At 63.0% G+C, this 15,867-nt stretch overlaps 3 non-coding genes and 1 pseudogene across 3 annotated transcripts; all 4 read left to right on the forward strand.

Annotated features, from left to right (window-relative positions):
- The first annotated feature begins 321 nt into the window (after nt 1-321).
- On the forward strand, nt 322-440 carry LOC142864901 (5S ribosomal RNA). Its single transcript, XR_012915211.1, has one exon. It is a non-coding gene; the product is annotated as a 5S ribosomal RNA (ribosomal RNA).
- A 3,782-nt stretch (nt 441-4,222) lies between these two features.
- Nucleotides 4,223-4,341, forward strand: LOC142864921 (uncharacterized; annotated as a pseudogene).
- A 3,780-nt stretch (nt 4,342-8,121) lies between these two features.
- LOC142864902 (5S ribosomal RNA) lies at nt 8,122-8,240 on the forward strand. Its single transcript, XR_012915212.1, has one exon. It is a non-coding gene; the product is annotated as a 5S ribosomal RNA (ribosomal RNA).
- Nucleotides 8,241-12,022: 3,782 nt separating this feature from the next.
- Nucleotides 12,023-12,141, forward strand: LOC142864903 (5S ribosomal RNA). Its single transcript, XR_012915213.1, has one exon. It is a non-coding gene; the product is annotated as a 5S ribosomal RNA (ribosomal RNA).
- Nucleotides 12,142-15,867: the final 3,726 nt, after the last annotated feature.

Here is a 15,867-nt window from a genome sequence, read left to right on the forward strand (position 1 = left end):
CGCTGGGGGTGGGCAGCGGGTAGGTGAAGGAGGCCGGGCGAGGAGACGAGGGGGGCTGGGAGGGCTCCACCTTGGCGAGTCCAGCCGTGGAGGCGCATCTTGTGTGAGTGTGAGTGTGAGTGTGTGTGTGTGTGTGTAGAGAGAGACAGCCCCCCACCCCGCCCCGCCCCGCCCCGCCCCGCCCATCACCCCGGACCCTGGGAGCCCGCGGGACCAGGCCGGCCCGGCCCGGCCCGGCGTGGGGCCTGGGGCGGGAGGCGGCGGCGGGGAAGCCCAGAGAGGCTCGGCTTCTCGAGCGGGGCAGGGGCGCCCTCCGCCGCCGTCTAGGGCCACACCACCCTGAACGCCCCCGATCTCGTCTGGTCTCGGAAGCTAAGCAGGGTCGGGCCTGGTTAGTACTTGGATGGGAGACCGCCTGGGAATACCGGGTGCCACAGGCTGCTGCTTTTTTTTTTTTTTTTTTTTTTTTTTTGCCTCTTGTTCTGTCCCCTTTCTGGGAGCGCGGCGGCGGCCCGGGGTGGGGGTCACCCCCACCCTCAGCGCGCGCGCGGTGCCTGGCGCCCCAGCCCGCACCGTGGGGCCTCCTCTTGTCCCAAGCCGCGACACCGCCGCCACGCGGCAGCATGCGTGGCATCTGGACTGTCAGGTCTCAGACCAAAGGTCTGCTCTGTGGGAACCGACACGCTGGAGGAAACCTTGAGAGTCTGAGAGGGGAGGGAGTTCCAGAAGAAGGCCAGGATGTCATTTTGAGGGAGTATGTGACCAGAACTCGTCCCGTTGCTTTTGGGGTTCTATGGGCTACACGCAGGAATCTTTGGTGGTGGCACCTGATGTTGGGGGATCCGGAGTCACACCCAGACCTGCTCCACAGGCCTCCTTTTACTTTTCTCTTCGGATTCATTATTTTTAAAAAGTGTCTCTTACCTCTAGGATTGCATTTTCTTTTCTCTCTCTTTTCAAGCAGATGATGGGAGTACAAGTATTCAGGTGACATGTGTTGCCCGTGCCGCCCTCCCCCCTGTGTTCTTTTTTTTTTTTTTTTTTTTGAGACAGAGTCTCGTTTTGCTGCCCAGGCTAGAGTGAGTGCCATGGCGTCAGCCTAGCTCACAGCAACCTCAATCTCCGGGCTCAAGCAATCCTGCTGCCTCAGCCTCCCGAGTAGTTGGGACTACAGGCATGCACCACCACGCCCGGCTGTGTTTTTCTATATATATTAGTTGGCCAATTAATTTCTCTCTATTTTTAGTAGAGACGGGGTCTCGCTCTTGCTCAGGCTGGTTTCGAACTCCTGACCTGGAGCAATCCGCCCGCCTCGGCCTCCCAGAGAGCTAGGATTACAGGCGTGAGCCACCGCGCCCGGCCCCCCCTGTGTTCTTATTCATATACCTCTCATGTTGTTCCAGCGTATTGTGGGGGTACCAATGTTAAGGTCGGGTGCCTTGCCCTCTCCAAGCCTCCCCCCTCGGGTCAGAGCTTCAAGTGCGCCCATCCCCCAGTCGGTGCGCACCCACCCCATGCCTAATGGATGTGTATGCCCCTCCCCTCCCCCCACCCGCCCGACACCCACCCGATGAAGGTGATTCCTCTCTGTCCACTTAGGCGTCCATCCGTTCGTACCAATTTGCTGGTGAGCGCGCTCACGTGGTGCTCGTGTGTCCATTCTTGGGATACTTGGCCTACTGGAACGGGTTCCAGCTCTGGCCAGGAGAACACGAGAGGCGCCCTCTCACCGCTGCTCCTCACAGCCGAATGGCACTCCGTGGTGTCCACGTGCCACATTTTATTGATGCACTCCTGGATGGATGGGCACTCGGGTCGCTTCCACGTCTTTGGGATTGTGAATTGTGCCCTAACTGTAACCCTAACCCTTACCCAGCCCGTCTCCTCTGCCCCTGCCTGACGCACTCCTCCCCGGCCAGGCCCGTCACTGTCCTGGGCCCCCGCCTGACCGGCTCCTCCCCGCCCGGCCTGTCACCGTCCTCTGCCCCTGTCTGACACGCTCCTTCCCGCCCGGCCTCTCACCGTCCTCGGCCCCTGCCTGACCGGCTCCTCCGTCGCCTGGGCCTTCCAAGGGCTTGGTGTGGATGCTGCTTCCAGGAAGCCCTCCAGAAACCCGGCAGCAGGGTGGCCGCAGCAGTCTCCAGCAGCCGTCCCTAAGTCGCGTGAGTGCGGGGGACGTGCCCCCGCTGTGCCGCGGGGGCCCAGCCTGGTGTCTTCCCTGAGGCCCTGCGGCTGCCGGCTGGGCTGCCGCTCCCCGCAAGGGGAGAGCCGCGGAGGTGGGGACCGCCTCCTGATGGGGACGTACACGCAGCTCTCCACGTCGGATTCCGGGGCTCTCTGTCCTGCCCGAAGGCCCAGCTGGCCTGCGGGTCCTTAGAGTGGCAAAAACCTCCGAAAACTGAGACTGAGGGTCCGGTGGGTGTCTGCACTTTTGTGCTGGGCACCCCAGGGAGGCCCGGGGGCTGGCTGGACAACGTGGTCTGCTGGGCGGGGGGGGGGGGTGTTGGAGGAGCAACTGATGCCCTTTGCACTTTGGGTAGCAAGAGTCTGAGGTGTCTCTGAGCCCTGTGCCCTGTGGGGGCGGGGCGGGGGGGAGGAGGAGGAGGAGGAGGAGGAGGTGGGAAGGGCGGGGCCTGCAGTCCTGTTCCCGGGGTGGCACGGCAAGTGGCTTCTTCCACAGGCTGCTTGGCCTGGGCTCCCTGCACCTGGGCCTTTGGAGGACCGGCCCTGTGCTTGCCAACACTTCCTGCAGGGACCCAGAGCTGGGAGGTGGCATCTCTCAGCCCTGGGTCGGGCAGAGCCCCAGCGGGCCATGCCCACAACCTCTCTCAGCACCGGTCCCCCAGAAGGCTCCTTTGGGACCAGGATTCTCTTGCGGTGACTCTTTAAGGTCTGGCCCCTGGATGGAGGGGCACCAGGAGTAGAGGAGCAGGAAGGGGAAGGGGGTGGCCGTGCGAGGGGACACTTTGAGGCCAAGTCCCAGCTTCAGCCTGATCCTCCTGGGAACCCCGCTCTGAGACAAGGAGCCGGGCTTCGCATTCCCACAGCAGCCAGTCGTGGGCTGAGGACACCTGGGGCGTTGGGAACTCCCTGGCTTCTCCTTGGTTTAACATCTAGAGCTGCTTGTGAATCGCGCCGCCACACACACCCGAGCGCAGGTGTCTTCCGCACAGACTGCGGGCCTCGCTCTTCTGAATGCCGCTAGCTCGCCACCCACCCACGGGTGAACCTGGTCAGGGTGCTTTCTCTCAGGGGCAGACTCTTTTCCGGGCGGGCTACCGGTGTCTCTGTTTGCTCGTTTCTTTCTTCCATTTCGGGAAAGTCTTCCTTGCTGGCTGTGGAAATCTCCTATGCCTTCCCTCGCCTATTCTGTCAGCTTTAAAATTCTCTTTCAGTTGCCACCCTCACAGATGGATTAGGAAACTCTTTCCGGTGCACTCATTAGTGAAATGACCTCCAGGAAGCTGGAATCCAATATCTAATGGCCGATTTTTAGCGAGTCCACACGCCAGGGTGGTCGGGGTCCAATGCAGCCCCGGCCAGGCCCAGGCCCCTTGGACTGGGCCACAGGAGGACACTGAGGAGGGTCCCGGCCCCCACGAAGCGGTGCCGGCAGTTCTCCACGGGCTTGGGCGTTTTCCAGAGGTAGGAGATGGAGGGGACTGATTTCTTCAGCGCCCCCCAAACCACGCCACCCCACCAAACCCATGGGACACATCCCCAGAGAGAGACGCCCCATACACTGGCTGTGCCCCAGCCCTGGCCCGGGGGAATAGGCGGCAGCCCACACACAGGGCGAGGGGGGGGGCGCAGCTGAAAGGGGTTGTGGGGGAGGGCGGCCCCTGGCTGGGGTCAAAGGGCGAGCGTCCCGCGCGTGCGCAGTCAGCGGCAGCGACGCGCTGGGGGTGGGCAGCGGGTAGGTGAAGGAGGCCGGGCGAGGAGACGAGGGGGGCTGGGAGGGCTCCACCTTGGCGAGTCCAGCCGTGGAGGCGCATCTTGTGTGAGTGTGAGTGAGTGTGAGTGTGTGTGTGTGTGTGTAGAGAGAGACAGCCCCCCACCCCGCCCCGCCCCGCCCCGCCCCGCCCATCACCCCGGACCCTGGGAGCCCGCGGGACCAGGCCGGCCCGGCCCGGCCCGGCGTGGGGCCTGGGGCGGGAGGCGGCGGCGGGGAAGCCCAGAGAGGCTCGGCTTCTCGAGCGGGGCAGGGGCGCCCTCCGCCGCCATCTAGGGCCACACCACCCTGAACGCCCCCGATCTCGTCTGGTCTCGGAAGCTAAGCAGGGTCGGGCCTGGTTAGTACTTGGATGGGAGACCGCCTGGGAATACCGGGTGCCACAGGCTGCTGCTTTTTTTTTTTTTTTTTTTTTTTTTTGCCTCTTGTTCTGTCCCCTTTCTGGGAGCGCGGCGGCGGCCCGGGGTGGGGGTCACCCCCACCCTCAGCGCGCGCGCGGTGCCTGGCGCCCCAGCCCGCACCGTGGGGCCTCCTCTTGTCCCAAGCCGCGACACCGCCGCCACGCGGCAGCATGCGTGGCATCTGGACTGTCAGGTCTCAGACCAAAGGTCTGCTCTGTGGGAACCGACACGCTGGAGGAAACCTTGAGAGTCTGAGAGGGGAGGGAGTTCCAGAAGAAGGCCAGGATGTCATTTTGAGGGAGTATGTGACCAGAACTCGTCCCGTTGCTTTTGGGGTTCTATGGGCTACACGCAGGAATCTTTGGTGGTGGCACCTGATGTTGGGGGATCCGGAGTCACACCCAGACCTGCTCCACAGGCCTCCTTTTACTTTTCTCTTCGGATTCATTATTTTTAAAAAGTGTCTCTTACCTCTAGGATTGCATTTTCTTTTCTCTCTCTTTTCAAGCAGATGATGGGAGTACAAGTATTCAGGTGACATGTGTTGCCCGTGCCGCCCTCCCCCCTGTGTTCTTTTTTTTTTTTTTTTTTTTGAGACAGAGTCTCGTTTTGCTGCCCAGGCTAGAGTGAGTGCCATGGCGTCAGCCTAGCTCACAGCAACCTCAATCTCCGGGCTCAAGCAATCCTGCTGCCTCAGCCTCCCGAGTAGTTGGGACTACAGGCATGCACCACCACGCCCGGCTGTGTTTTTCTATATATATTAGTTGGCCAATTAATTTCTCTCTATTTTTAGTAGAGACGGGGTCTCGCTCTTGCTCAGGCTGGTTTCGAACTCCTGACCTGGAGCAATCCGCCCGCCTCGGCCTCCCAGAGAGCTAGGATTACAGGCGTGAGCCACCGCGCCCGGCCCCCCCTGTGTTCTTATTCATATACCTCTCATGTTGTTCCAGCGTATTGTGGGGGTACCAATGTTAAGGTCGGGTGCCTTGCCCTCTCCAAGCCTCCCCCCTCGGGTCAGAGCTTCAAGTGCGCCCATCCCCCAGTCGGTGCGCACCCACCCCATGCCTAATGGATGTGTATGCCCCTCCCCTCCCCCCACCCGCCCGACACCCACCCGATGAAGGTGATTCCTCTCTGTCCACTTAGGCGTCCATCCGTTCGTACCAATTTGCTGGTGAGCGCGCTCACGTGGTGCTCGTGTGTCCATTCTTGGGATACTTGGCCTACTGGAACGGGTTCCAGCTCTGGCCAGGAGAACACGAGAGGCGCCCTCTCACCGCTGCTCCTCACAGCCGAATGGCACTCCGTGGTGTCCACGTGCCACATTTTATTGATGCACTCCTGGATGGATGGGCACTCGGGTCGCTTCCACGTCTTTGGGATTGTGAATTGTGCCCTAACTGTAACCCTAACCCTTACCCAGCCCGTCTCCTCTGCCCCTGCCTGACGCACTCCTCCCCGGCCAGGCCCGTCACTGTCCTGGGCCCCCGCCTGACCGGCTCCTCCCCGCCCGCCCTGTCACCGTCCTCTGCCCCTGTCTGACACGCTCCTTCCCGCCCGGCCTCTCACCGTCCTCGGCCCCTGCCTGACCGGCTCCTCCGTCGCCTGGGCCTTCCAAGGGCTTGGTGTGGATGCTGCTTCCAGGAAGCCCTCCAGAAACCCGGCAGCAGGGTGGCCGCAGCAGTCTCCAGCAGCCGTCCCTAAGTCGCGTGAGTGCGGGGGACGTGCCCCCGCTGTGCCGCGGGGGCCCAGCCTGGTGTCTTCCCTGAGGCCCTGCGGCTGCCGGCTGGGCTGCCGCTCCCCGCAAGGGGAGAGCCGCGGAGGTGGGGACCGCCTCCTGATGGGGACGTACACGCAGCTCTCCACGTCGGATTCCGGGGCTCTCTGTCCTGCCCGAAGGCCCAGCTGGCCTGCGGGTCCTTAGAGTGGCAAAAACCTCCGAAAACTGAGACTGAGGGTCCGGTGGGTGTCTGCACTTTTGTGCTGGGCACCCCAGGGAGGCCCGGGGGCTGGCTGGACAACGTGGTCTGCTGGGCGGGGGGGGGGGTGTTGGAGGAGCAACTGATGCCCTTTGCACTTTGGGTAGCAAGAGTCTGAGGTGTCTCTGAGCCCTGTGCCCTGTGGGGGCGGGGCGGGGGGGAGGAGGAGGAGGAGGAGGAGGAGGTGGGAAGGGCGGGGCCTGCAGTCCTGTTCCCGGGGTGGCACGGCAAGTGGCTTCTTCCACAGGCTGCTTGGCCTGGGCTCCCTGCACCTGGGCCTTTGGAGGACCGGCCCTGTGCTTGCCAACACTTCCTGCAGGGACCCAGAGCTGGGAGGTGGCATCTCTCAGCCCTGGGTCGGGCAGAGCCCCAGCGGGCCATGCCCACAACCTCTCTCAGCACCGGTCCCCCAGAAGGCTCCTTTGGGACCAGGATTCTCTTGCGGTGACTCTTTAAGGTCTGGCCCCTGGATGGAGGGGCACCAGGAGTAGAGGAGCAGGAAGGGGAAGGGGGTGGCCATGCGAGGGGACACTTTGAGGCCAAGTCCCAGCTTCAGCCTGATCCTCCTGGGAACCCCGCTCTGAGACAAGGAGCCGGGCTTCGCATTCCCACAGCAGCCAGTCGTGGGCTGAGGACACCTGGGGCGTTGGGAACTCCCTGGCTTCTCCTTGGTTTAACATCTAGAGCTGCTTGTGAATCGCTCCGCCACACACACCCGAGCGCAGGTGTCTTCCGCACAGACTGCGGGCCTCGCTCTTCTGAATGCCGCTAGCTCGCCACCCACCCACGGGTGAACCTGGTCAGGGTGCTTTCTCTCAGGGGCAGACTCTTTTCCGGGCGGGCTACCGGTGTCTCTGTTTGCTCGTTTCTTTCTTCCATTTCGGGAAAGTCTTCCTTGCTGGCTGTGGAAATCTCCTATGCCTTCCCTCGCCTATTCTGTCAGCTTTAAAATTCTCTTTCAGTTGCCACCCTCACAGATGGATTAGGAAACTCTTTCCGGTGCACTCATTAGTGAAATGACCTCCAGGAAGCTGGAATCCAATATCTAATGGCCGATTTTTAGCGAGTCCACACGCCAGGGTGGTCGGGGTCCAATGCAGCCCCGGCCAGGCCCAGGCCCCTTGGACTGGGCCACAGGAGGACACTGAGGAGGGTCCCGGCCCCCACGAAGCGGTGCCGGCAGTTCTCCACGGGCTTGGGCGTTTTCCAGAGGTAGGAGATGGAGGGGACTGATTTCTTCAGCGCCCCCCAAACCACGCCACCCCACCAAACCCATGGGACACATCCCCAGAGAGAGACGCCCCATACACTGGCTGTGCCCCAGCCCTGGCCCGGGGGAATAGGCGGCAGCCCACACACAGGGCGAGGGGGGGGGCGCAGCTGAAAGGGGTTGTGGGGGAGGGCGGCCCCTGGCTGGGGTCAAAGGGCGAGCGTCCCGCGCGTGCGCAGTCAGCGGCAGCGACGCGCTGGGGGTGGGCAGCGGGTAGGTGAAGGAGGCCGGGCGAGGAGACGAGGGGGGCTGGGAGGGCTCCACCTTGGCGAGTCCAGCCGTGGAGGCGCATCTTGTGTGAGTGTGAGTGAGTGTGAGTGTGTGTGTGTGTGTGTAGAGAGAGACAGCCCCCCACCCCGCCCCGCCCCGCCCCGCCCCGCCCATCACCCCGGACCCTGGGAGCCCGCGGGACCAGGCCGGCCCGGCCCGGCCCGGCGCGGGGCCTGGGGCGGGAGGCGGCGGCGGGGAAGCCCAGAGAGGCTCGGCTTCTCGAGCGGGGCAGGGGCGCCCTCCGCCGCCGTCTAGGGCCACACCACCCTGAACGCCCCCGATCTCGTCTGGTCTCGGAAGCTAAGCAGGGTCGGGCCTGGTTAGTACTTGGATGGGAGACCGCCTGGGAATACCGGGTGCCACAGGCTGCTGCTTTTTTTTTTTTTTTTTTTTTTTTTTTTGCCTCTTGTTCTGTCCCCTTTCTGGGAGCGCGGCGGCGGCCCGGGGTGGGGGTCACCCCCACCCTCAGCGCGCGCGCGGTGCCTGGCGCCCCAGCCCGCACCGTGGGGCCTCCTCTTGTCCCAAGCCGCGACACCGCCGCCACGCGGCAGCATGCGTGGCATCTGGACTGTCAGGTCTCAGACCAAAGGTCTGCTCTGTGGGAACCGACACGCTGGAGGAAACCTTGAGAGTCTGAGAGGGGAGGGAGTTCCAGAAGAAGGCCAGGATGTCATTTTGAGGGAGTATGTGACCAGAACTCGTCCCGTTGCTTTTGGGGTTCTATGGGCTACACGCAGGAATCTTTGGTGGTGGCACCTGATGTTGGGGGATCCGGAGTCACACCCAGACCTGCTCCACAGGCCTCCTTTTACTTTTCTCTTCGGATTCATTATTTTTAAAAAGTGTCTCTTACCTCTAGGATTGCATTTTCTTTTCTCTCTCTTTTCAAGCAGATGATGGGAGTACAAGTATTCAGGTGACATGTGTTGCCCGTGCCGCCCTCCCCCCTGTGTTCTTTTTTTTTTTTTTTTTTTTGAGACAGAGTCTCGTTTTGCTGCCCAGGCTAGAGTGAGTGCCATGGCGTCAGCCTAGCTCACAGCAACCTCAATCTCCGGGCTCAAGCAATCCTGCTGCCTCAGCCTCCCGAGTAGTTGGGACTACAGGCATGCACCACCACGCCCGGCTGTGTTTTTCTATATATATTAGTTGGCCAATTAATTTCTCTCTATTTTTAGTAGAGACGGGGTCTCGCTCTTGCTCAGGCTGGTTTCGAACTCCTGACCTGGAGCAATCCGCCCGCCTCGGCCTCCCAGAGAGCTAGGATTACAGGCGTGAGCCACCGCGCCCGGCCCCCCCTGTGTTCTTATTCATATACCTCTCATGTTGTTCCAGCGTATTGTGGGGGTACCAATGTTAAGGTCGGGTGCCTTGCCCTCTCCAAGCCTCCCCCCTCGGGTCAGAGCTTCAAGTGCGCCCATCCCCCAGTCGGTGCGCACCCACCCCATGCCTAATGGATGTGTATGCCCCTCCCCTCCCCCCACCCGCCCGACACCCACCCGATGAAGGTGATTCCTCTCTGTCCACTTAGGCGTCCATCCGTTCGTACCAATTTGCTGGTGAGCGCGCTCACGTGGTGCTCGTGTGTCCATTCTTGGGATACTTGGCCTACTGGAACGGGTTCCAGCTCTGGCCAGGAGAACACGAGAGGCGCCCTCTCACCGCTGCTCCTCACAGCCGAATGGCACTCCGTGGTGTCCACGTGCCACATTTTATTGATGCACTCCTGGATGGATGGGCACTCGGGTCGCTTCCACGTCTTTGGGATTGTGAATTGTGCCCTAACTGTAACCCTAACCCTTACCCAGCCCGTCTCCTCTGCCCCTGCCTGACGCACTCCTCCCCGGCCAGGCCCGTCACTGTCCTGGGCCCCCGCCTGACCGGCTCCTCCCCGCCCGCCCTGTCACCGTCCTCTGCCCCTGTCTGACACGCTCCTTCCCGCCCGGCCTCTCACCGTCCTCGGCCCCTGCCTGACCGGCTCCTCCGTCGCCTGGGCCTTCCAAGGGCTTGGTGTGGATGCTGCTTCCAGGAAGCCCTCCAGAAACCCGGCAGCAGGGTGGCCGCAGCAGTCTCCAGCAGCCGTCCCTAAGTCGCGTGAGTGCGGGGGACGTGCCCCCGCTGTGCCGCGGGGGCCCAGCCTGGTGTCTTCCCTGAGGCCCTGCGGCTGCCGGCTGGGCTGCCGCTCCCCGCAAGGGGAGAGCCGCGGAGGTGGGGACCGCCTCCTGATGGGGACGTACACGCAGCTCTCCACGTCGGATTCCGGGGCTCTCTGTCCTGCCCGAAGGCCCAGCTGGCCTGCGGGTCCTTAGAGTGGCAAAAACCTCCGAAAACTGAGACTGAGGGTCCGGTGGGTGTCTGCACTTTTGTGCTGGGCACCCCAGGGAGGCCCGGGGGCTGGCTGGACAACGTGGTCTGCTGGGCGGGGGGGGGGGTGTTGGAGGAGCAACTGATGCCCTTTGCACTTTGGGTAGCAAGAGTCTGAGGTGTCTCTGAGCCCTGTGCCCTGTGGGGGCGGGGCGGGGGGGAGGAGGAGGAGGAGGAGGAGGAGGTGGGAAGGGCGGGGCCTGCAGTCCTGTTCCCGGGGTGGCACGGCAAGTGGCTTCTTCCACAGGCTGCTTGGCCTGGGCTCCCTGCACCTGGGCCTTTGGAGGACCGGCCCTGTGCTTGCCAACACTTCCTGCAGGGACCCAGAGCTGGGAGGTGGCATCTCTCAGCCCTGGGTCGGGCAGAGCCCCAGCGGGCCATGCCCACAACCTCTCTCAGCACCGGTCCCCCAGAAGGCTCCTTTGGGACCAGGATTCTCTTGCGGTGACTCTTTAAGGTCTGGCCCCTGGATGGAGGGGCACCAGGAGTAGAGGAGCAGGAAGGGGAAGGGGGTGGCCATGCGAGGGGACACTTTGAGGCCAAGTCCCAGCTTCAGCCTGATCCTCCTGGGAACCCCGCTCTGAGACAAGGAGCCGGGCTTCGCATTCCCACAGCAGCCAGTCGTGGGCTGAGGACACCTGGGGCGTTGGGAACTCCCTGGCTTCTCCTTGGTTTAACATCTAGAGCTGCTTGTGAATCGCTCCGCCACACACACCCGAGCGCAGGTGTCTTCCGCACAGACTGCGGGCCTCGCTCTTCTGAATGCCGCTAGCTCGCCACCCACCCACGGGTGAACCTGGTCAGGGTGCTTTCTCTCAGGGGCAGACTCTTTTCCGGGCGGGCTACCGGTGTCTCTGTTTGCTCGTTTCTTTCTTCCATTTCGGGAAAGTCTTCCTTGCTGGCTGTGGAAATCTCCTATGCCTTCCCTCGCCTATTCTGTCAGCTTTAAAATTCTCTTTCAGTTGCCACCCTCACAGATGGATTAGGAAACTCTTTCCGGTGCACTCATTAGTGAAATGACCTCCAGGAAGCTGGAATCCAATATCTAATGGCCGATTTTTAGCGAGTCCACACGCCAGGGTGGTCGGGGTCCAATGCAGCCCCGGCCAGGCCCAGGCCCCTTGGACTGGGCCACAGGAGGACACTGAGGAGGGTCCCGGCCCCCACGAAGCGGTGCCGGCAGTTCTCCACGGGCTTGGGCGTTTTCCAGAGGTAGGAGATGGAGGGGACTGATTTCTTCAGCGCCCCCCAAACCACGCCACCCCACCAAACCCATGGGACACATCCCCAGAGAGAGACGCCCCATACACTGGCTGTGCCCCAGCCCTGGCCCGGGGGAATAGGCGGCAGCCCACACACAGGGCGAGGGGGGGGGCGCAGCTGAAAGGGGTTGTGGGGGAGGGCGGCCCCTGGCTGGGGTCAAAGGGCGAGCGTCCCGCGCGTGCGCAGTCAGCGGCAGCGACGCGCTGGGGGTGGGCAGCGGGTAGGTGAAGGAGGCCGGGCGAGGAGACGAGGGGGGCTGGGAGGGCTCCACCTTGGCGAGTCCAGCCGTGGAGGCGCATCTTGTGTGAGTGTGAGTGAGTGTGAGTGTGTGTGTGTGTGTGTAGAGAGAGACAGCCCCCCACCCCGCCCCGCCCCGCCCCGCCCCGCCCATCACCCCGGACCCTGGGAGCCCGCGGGACCAGGCCGGCCCGGCCCGGCCCGGCGCGGGGCCTGGGGCGGGAGGCGGCGGCGGGGAAGCCCAGAGAGGCTCGGCTTCTCGAGCGGGGCAGGGGCGCCCTCCGCCGCCGTCTAGGGCCACACCACCCTGAACGCCCCCGATCTCGTCTGGTCTCGGAAGCTAAGCAGGGTCGGGCCTGGTTAGTACTTGGATGGGAGACCGCCTGGGAATACCGGGTGCCACAGGCTGCTGCTTTTTTTTTTTTTTTTTTTTTTTTTTTTGCCTCTTGTTCTGTCCCCTTTCTGGGAGCGCGGCGGCGGCCCGGGGTGGGGGTCACCCCCACCCTCAGCGCGCGCGCGGTGCCTGGCGCCCCAGCCCGCACCGTGGGGCCTCCTCTTGTCCCAAGCCGCGACACCGCCGCCACGCGGCAGCATGCGTGGCATCTGGACTGTCAGGTCTCAGACCAAAGGTCTGCTCTGTGGGAACCGACACGCTGGAGGAAACCTTGAGAGTCTGAGAGGGGAGGGAGTTCCAGAAGAAGGCCAGGATGTCATTTTGAGGGAGTATGTGACCAGAACTCGTCCCGTTGCTTTTGGGGTTCTATGGGCTACACGCAGGAATCTTTGGTGGTGGCACCTGATGTTGGGGGATCCGGAGTCACACCCAGACCTGCTCCACAGGCCTCCTTTTACTTTTCTCTTCGGATTCATTATTTTTAAAAAGTGTCTCTTACCTCTAGGATTGCATTTTCTTTTCTCTCTCTTTTCAAGCAGATGATGGGAGTACAAGTATTCAGGTGACATGTGTTGCCCGTGCCGCCCTCCCCCCTGTGTTCTTTTTTTTTTTTTTTTTTTTGAGACAGAGTCTCGTTTTGCTGCCCAGGCTAGAGTGAGTGCCATGGCGTCAGCCTAGCTCACAGCAACCTCAATCTCCGGGCTCAAGCAATCCTGCTGCCTCAGCCTCCCGAGTAGTTGGGACTACAGGCATGCACCACCACGCCCGGCTGTGTTTTTCTATATATATTAGTTGGCCAATTAATTTCTCTCTATTTTTAGTAGAGACGGGGTCTCGCTCTTGCTCAGGCTGGTTTCGAACTCCTGACCTGGAGCAATCCGCCCGCCTCGGCCTCCCAGAGAGCTAGGATTACAGGCGTGAGCCACCGCGCCCGGCCCCCCCTGTGTTCTTATTCATATACCTCTCATGTTGTTCCAGCGTATTGTGGGGGTACCAATGTTAAGGTCGGGTGCCTTGCCCTCTCCAAGCCTCCCCCCTCGGGTCAGAGCTTCAAGTGCGCCCATCCCCCAGTCGGTGCGCACCCACCCCATGCCTAATGGATGTGTATGCCCCTCCCCTCCCCCCACCCGCCCGACACCCACCCGATGAAGGTGATTCCTCTCTGTCCACTTAGGCGTCCATCCGTTCGTACCAATTTGCTGGTGAGCGCGCTCACGTGGTGCTCGTGTGTCCATTCTTGGGATACTTGGCCTACTGGAACGGGTTCCAGCTCTGGCCAGGAGAACACGAGAGGCGCCCTCTCACCGCTGCTCCTCACAGCCGAATGGCACTCCGTGGTGTCCACGTGCCACATTTTATTGATGCACTCCTGGATGGATGGGCACTCGGGTCGCTTCCACGTCTTTGGGATTGTGAATTGTGCCCTAACTGTAACCCTAACCCTTACCCAGCCCGTCTCCTCTGCCCCTGCCTGACGCACTCCTCCCCGGCCAGGCCCGTCACTGTCCTGGGCCCCCGCCTGACCGGCTCCTCCCCGCCCGGCCTGTCACCGTCCTCTGCCCCTGTCTGACACGCTCCTTCCCGCCCGGCCTCTCACCGTCCTCGGCCCCTGCCTGACCGGCTCCTCCGTCGCCTGGGCCTTCCAAGGGCTTGGTGTGGATGCTGCTTCCAGGAAGCCCTCCAGAAACCCGGCAGCAGGGTGGCCGCAGCAGTCTCCAGCAGCCGTCCCTAAGTCGCGTGAGTGCGGGGGACGTGCCCCCGCTGTGCCGCGGGGGCCCAGCCTGGTGTCTTCCCTGAGGCCCTGCGGCTGCCGGCTGGGCTGCCGCTCCCCGCAAGGGGAGAGCCGCGGAGGTGGGGACCGCCTCCTGATGGGGACGTACACGCAGCTCTCCACGTCGGATTCCGGGGCTCTCTGTCCTGCCCGAAGGCCCAGCTGGCCTGCGGGTCCTTAGAGTGGCAAAAACCTCCGAAAACTGAGACTGAGGGTCCGGTGGGTGTCTGCACTTTTGTGCTGGGCACCCCAGGGAGGCCCGGGGGCTGGCTGGACAACGTGGTCTGCTGGGCGGGGGGGGGGGTGTTGGAGGAGCAACTGATGCCCTTTGCACTTTGGGTAGCAAGAGTCTGAGGTGTCTCTGAGCCCTGTGCCCTGTGGGGGCGGGGCGGGGGGGAGGAGGAGGAGGAGGAGGAGGAGGTGGGAAGGGCCGGGGCCTGCAGTCCTGTTCCCGGGGGTGGCACGGCAAGTGGCTTCTTCCACAGGCTGCTTGGCCTGGGCTCCCTGCACCTGGGCCTTTGGAGGACCGGCCCTGTGCTTGCCAACACTTCCTGCAGGGACCCAGAGCTGGGAGGTGGCATCTCTCAGCCCTGCGTCGGGCAGAGCCCCAGCGGGCCATGCCCACAACCTCTCTCAGCACCGGTCCCCCAGAAGGCTCCTTTGGGACCAGGATTCTCTTGCGGTGACTCTTTAAGGTCTGGCCCCTGGATGGAGGGGCACCAGGAGTAGAGGAGCAGGAAGGGGAAGGGGGTGGCCGTGCGAGGGGACACTTTGAGGCCAAGTCCCAGCTTCAGCCTGATCCTCCTGGGAACCCCGCTCTGAGACAAGGAGCCGGGCTTCGCATTCCCACAGCAGCCAGTCGTGGGCTGAGGACACCTGGGGCGTTGGGAACTCCCTGGCTTCTCCTTGGTTTAACGTCTAGAGCTGCTTGGGAATCGCGCCGCCACACACACCCGAGCGCAGGTGTCTTCCGCACAGACTGCGGGCCTCGCTCTTCTGAATGCCGCTAGCTCGCCACCCACCCACGGGTGAACCTGGTCAGGGTGCTTTCTCTCAGGGGCAGACTCTTTTCCGGGCGGGCTACCGGTGTCTCTGTTTGCTCGTTTCTTTCTTCCATTTCGGGAAAGTCTTCCTTGCTGGCTGTGGAAATCTCCTATGCCTTCCCTCGCCTATTCTGTCAGCTTTAAAATTCTCTTTCAGTTGCCACCCTCACAGATGGATTAGGAAACTCTTTCCGGTGCACTCATTAGTGAAATGACCTCCAGGAAGCTGGAATCCAATATCTAATGGCCGATTTTTAGCGAGTCCACACGCCAGGGTGGTCGGGGTCCAATGCAGCCCCGGCCAGGCCCAGGCCCCTTGGACTGGGCCACAGGAGGACACGGAGGAGGGTCCCGGCCCCCACGAAGCGGTGCCGGCAGTTCTCCACGGGCTTGGGCGTTTTCCAGAGGTAGGAGATGGAGGGGACTGATTTCTTCAGCGCCCCCCAAACCACGCCACCCCACCCCACCCATGGGACACATCCCCAGAGAGAGACGCCCCATACACTGGCTGTGCCCCAGCCCTGGCCCGGGGGAATAGGCGGCAGCCCACCCACAGGGCCAGGGGGGGGCGCAGCTGAAAGGGGTTGTGGGGGAGGGCGGCCCCTGGCTGGGGTCAAAGGGCGAGCGTCCCGCGCGTGCGCAGTCAGCGGCAGCGACGCGCTGGGGGTGGGCAGCGGGTAGGTGAAGGAGGCCGGGCGAGGAGACGAGGGGGGCTGGGAGGGCTCCACCTTGGCGAGTCCAGCCGTGGAGGCGCATCTTGTGTGAGTGTGAGTGAGTGTGAGTGTGTGTGTGTGTGTATAGAGAGACAGCCCCCCACCCCGCCCCGCCCCGCCCATCACCCCCGACCCTGGGAGCCCGCGGGACCCGGCCGGCCCGGCCCGGCCCGGCGCGGGGCCTGGGGCGGGAGGCGGCGGCGGGGAAGCCCA

This window comes from Microcebus murinus, chromosome 27, assembly GCF_040939455.1.
Source record: "Microcebus murinus isolate Inina chromosome 27, M.murinus_Inina_mat1.0, whole genome shotgun sequence".
NCBI classification, from domain to species: domain Eukaryota; kingdom Metazoa; phylum Chordata; class Mammalia; order Primates; family Cheirogaleidae; genus Microcebus; species Microcebus murinus.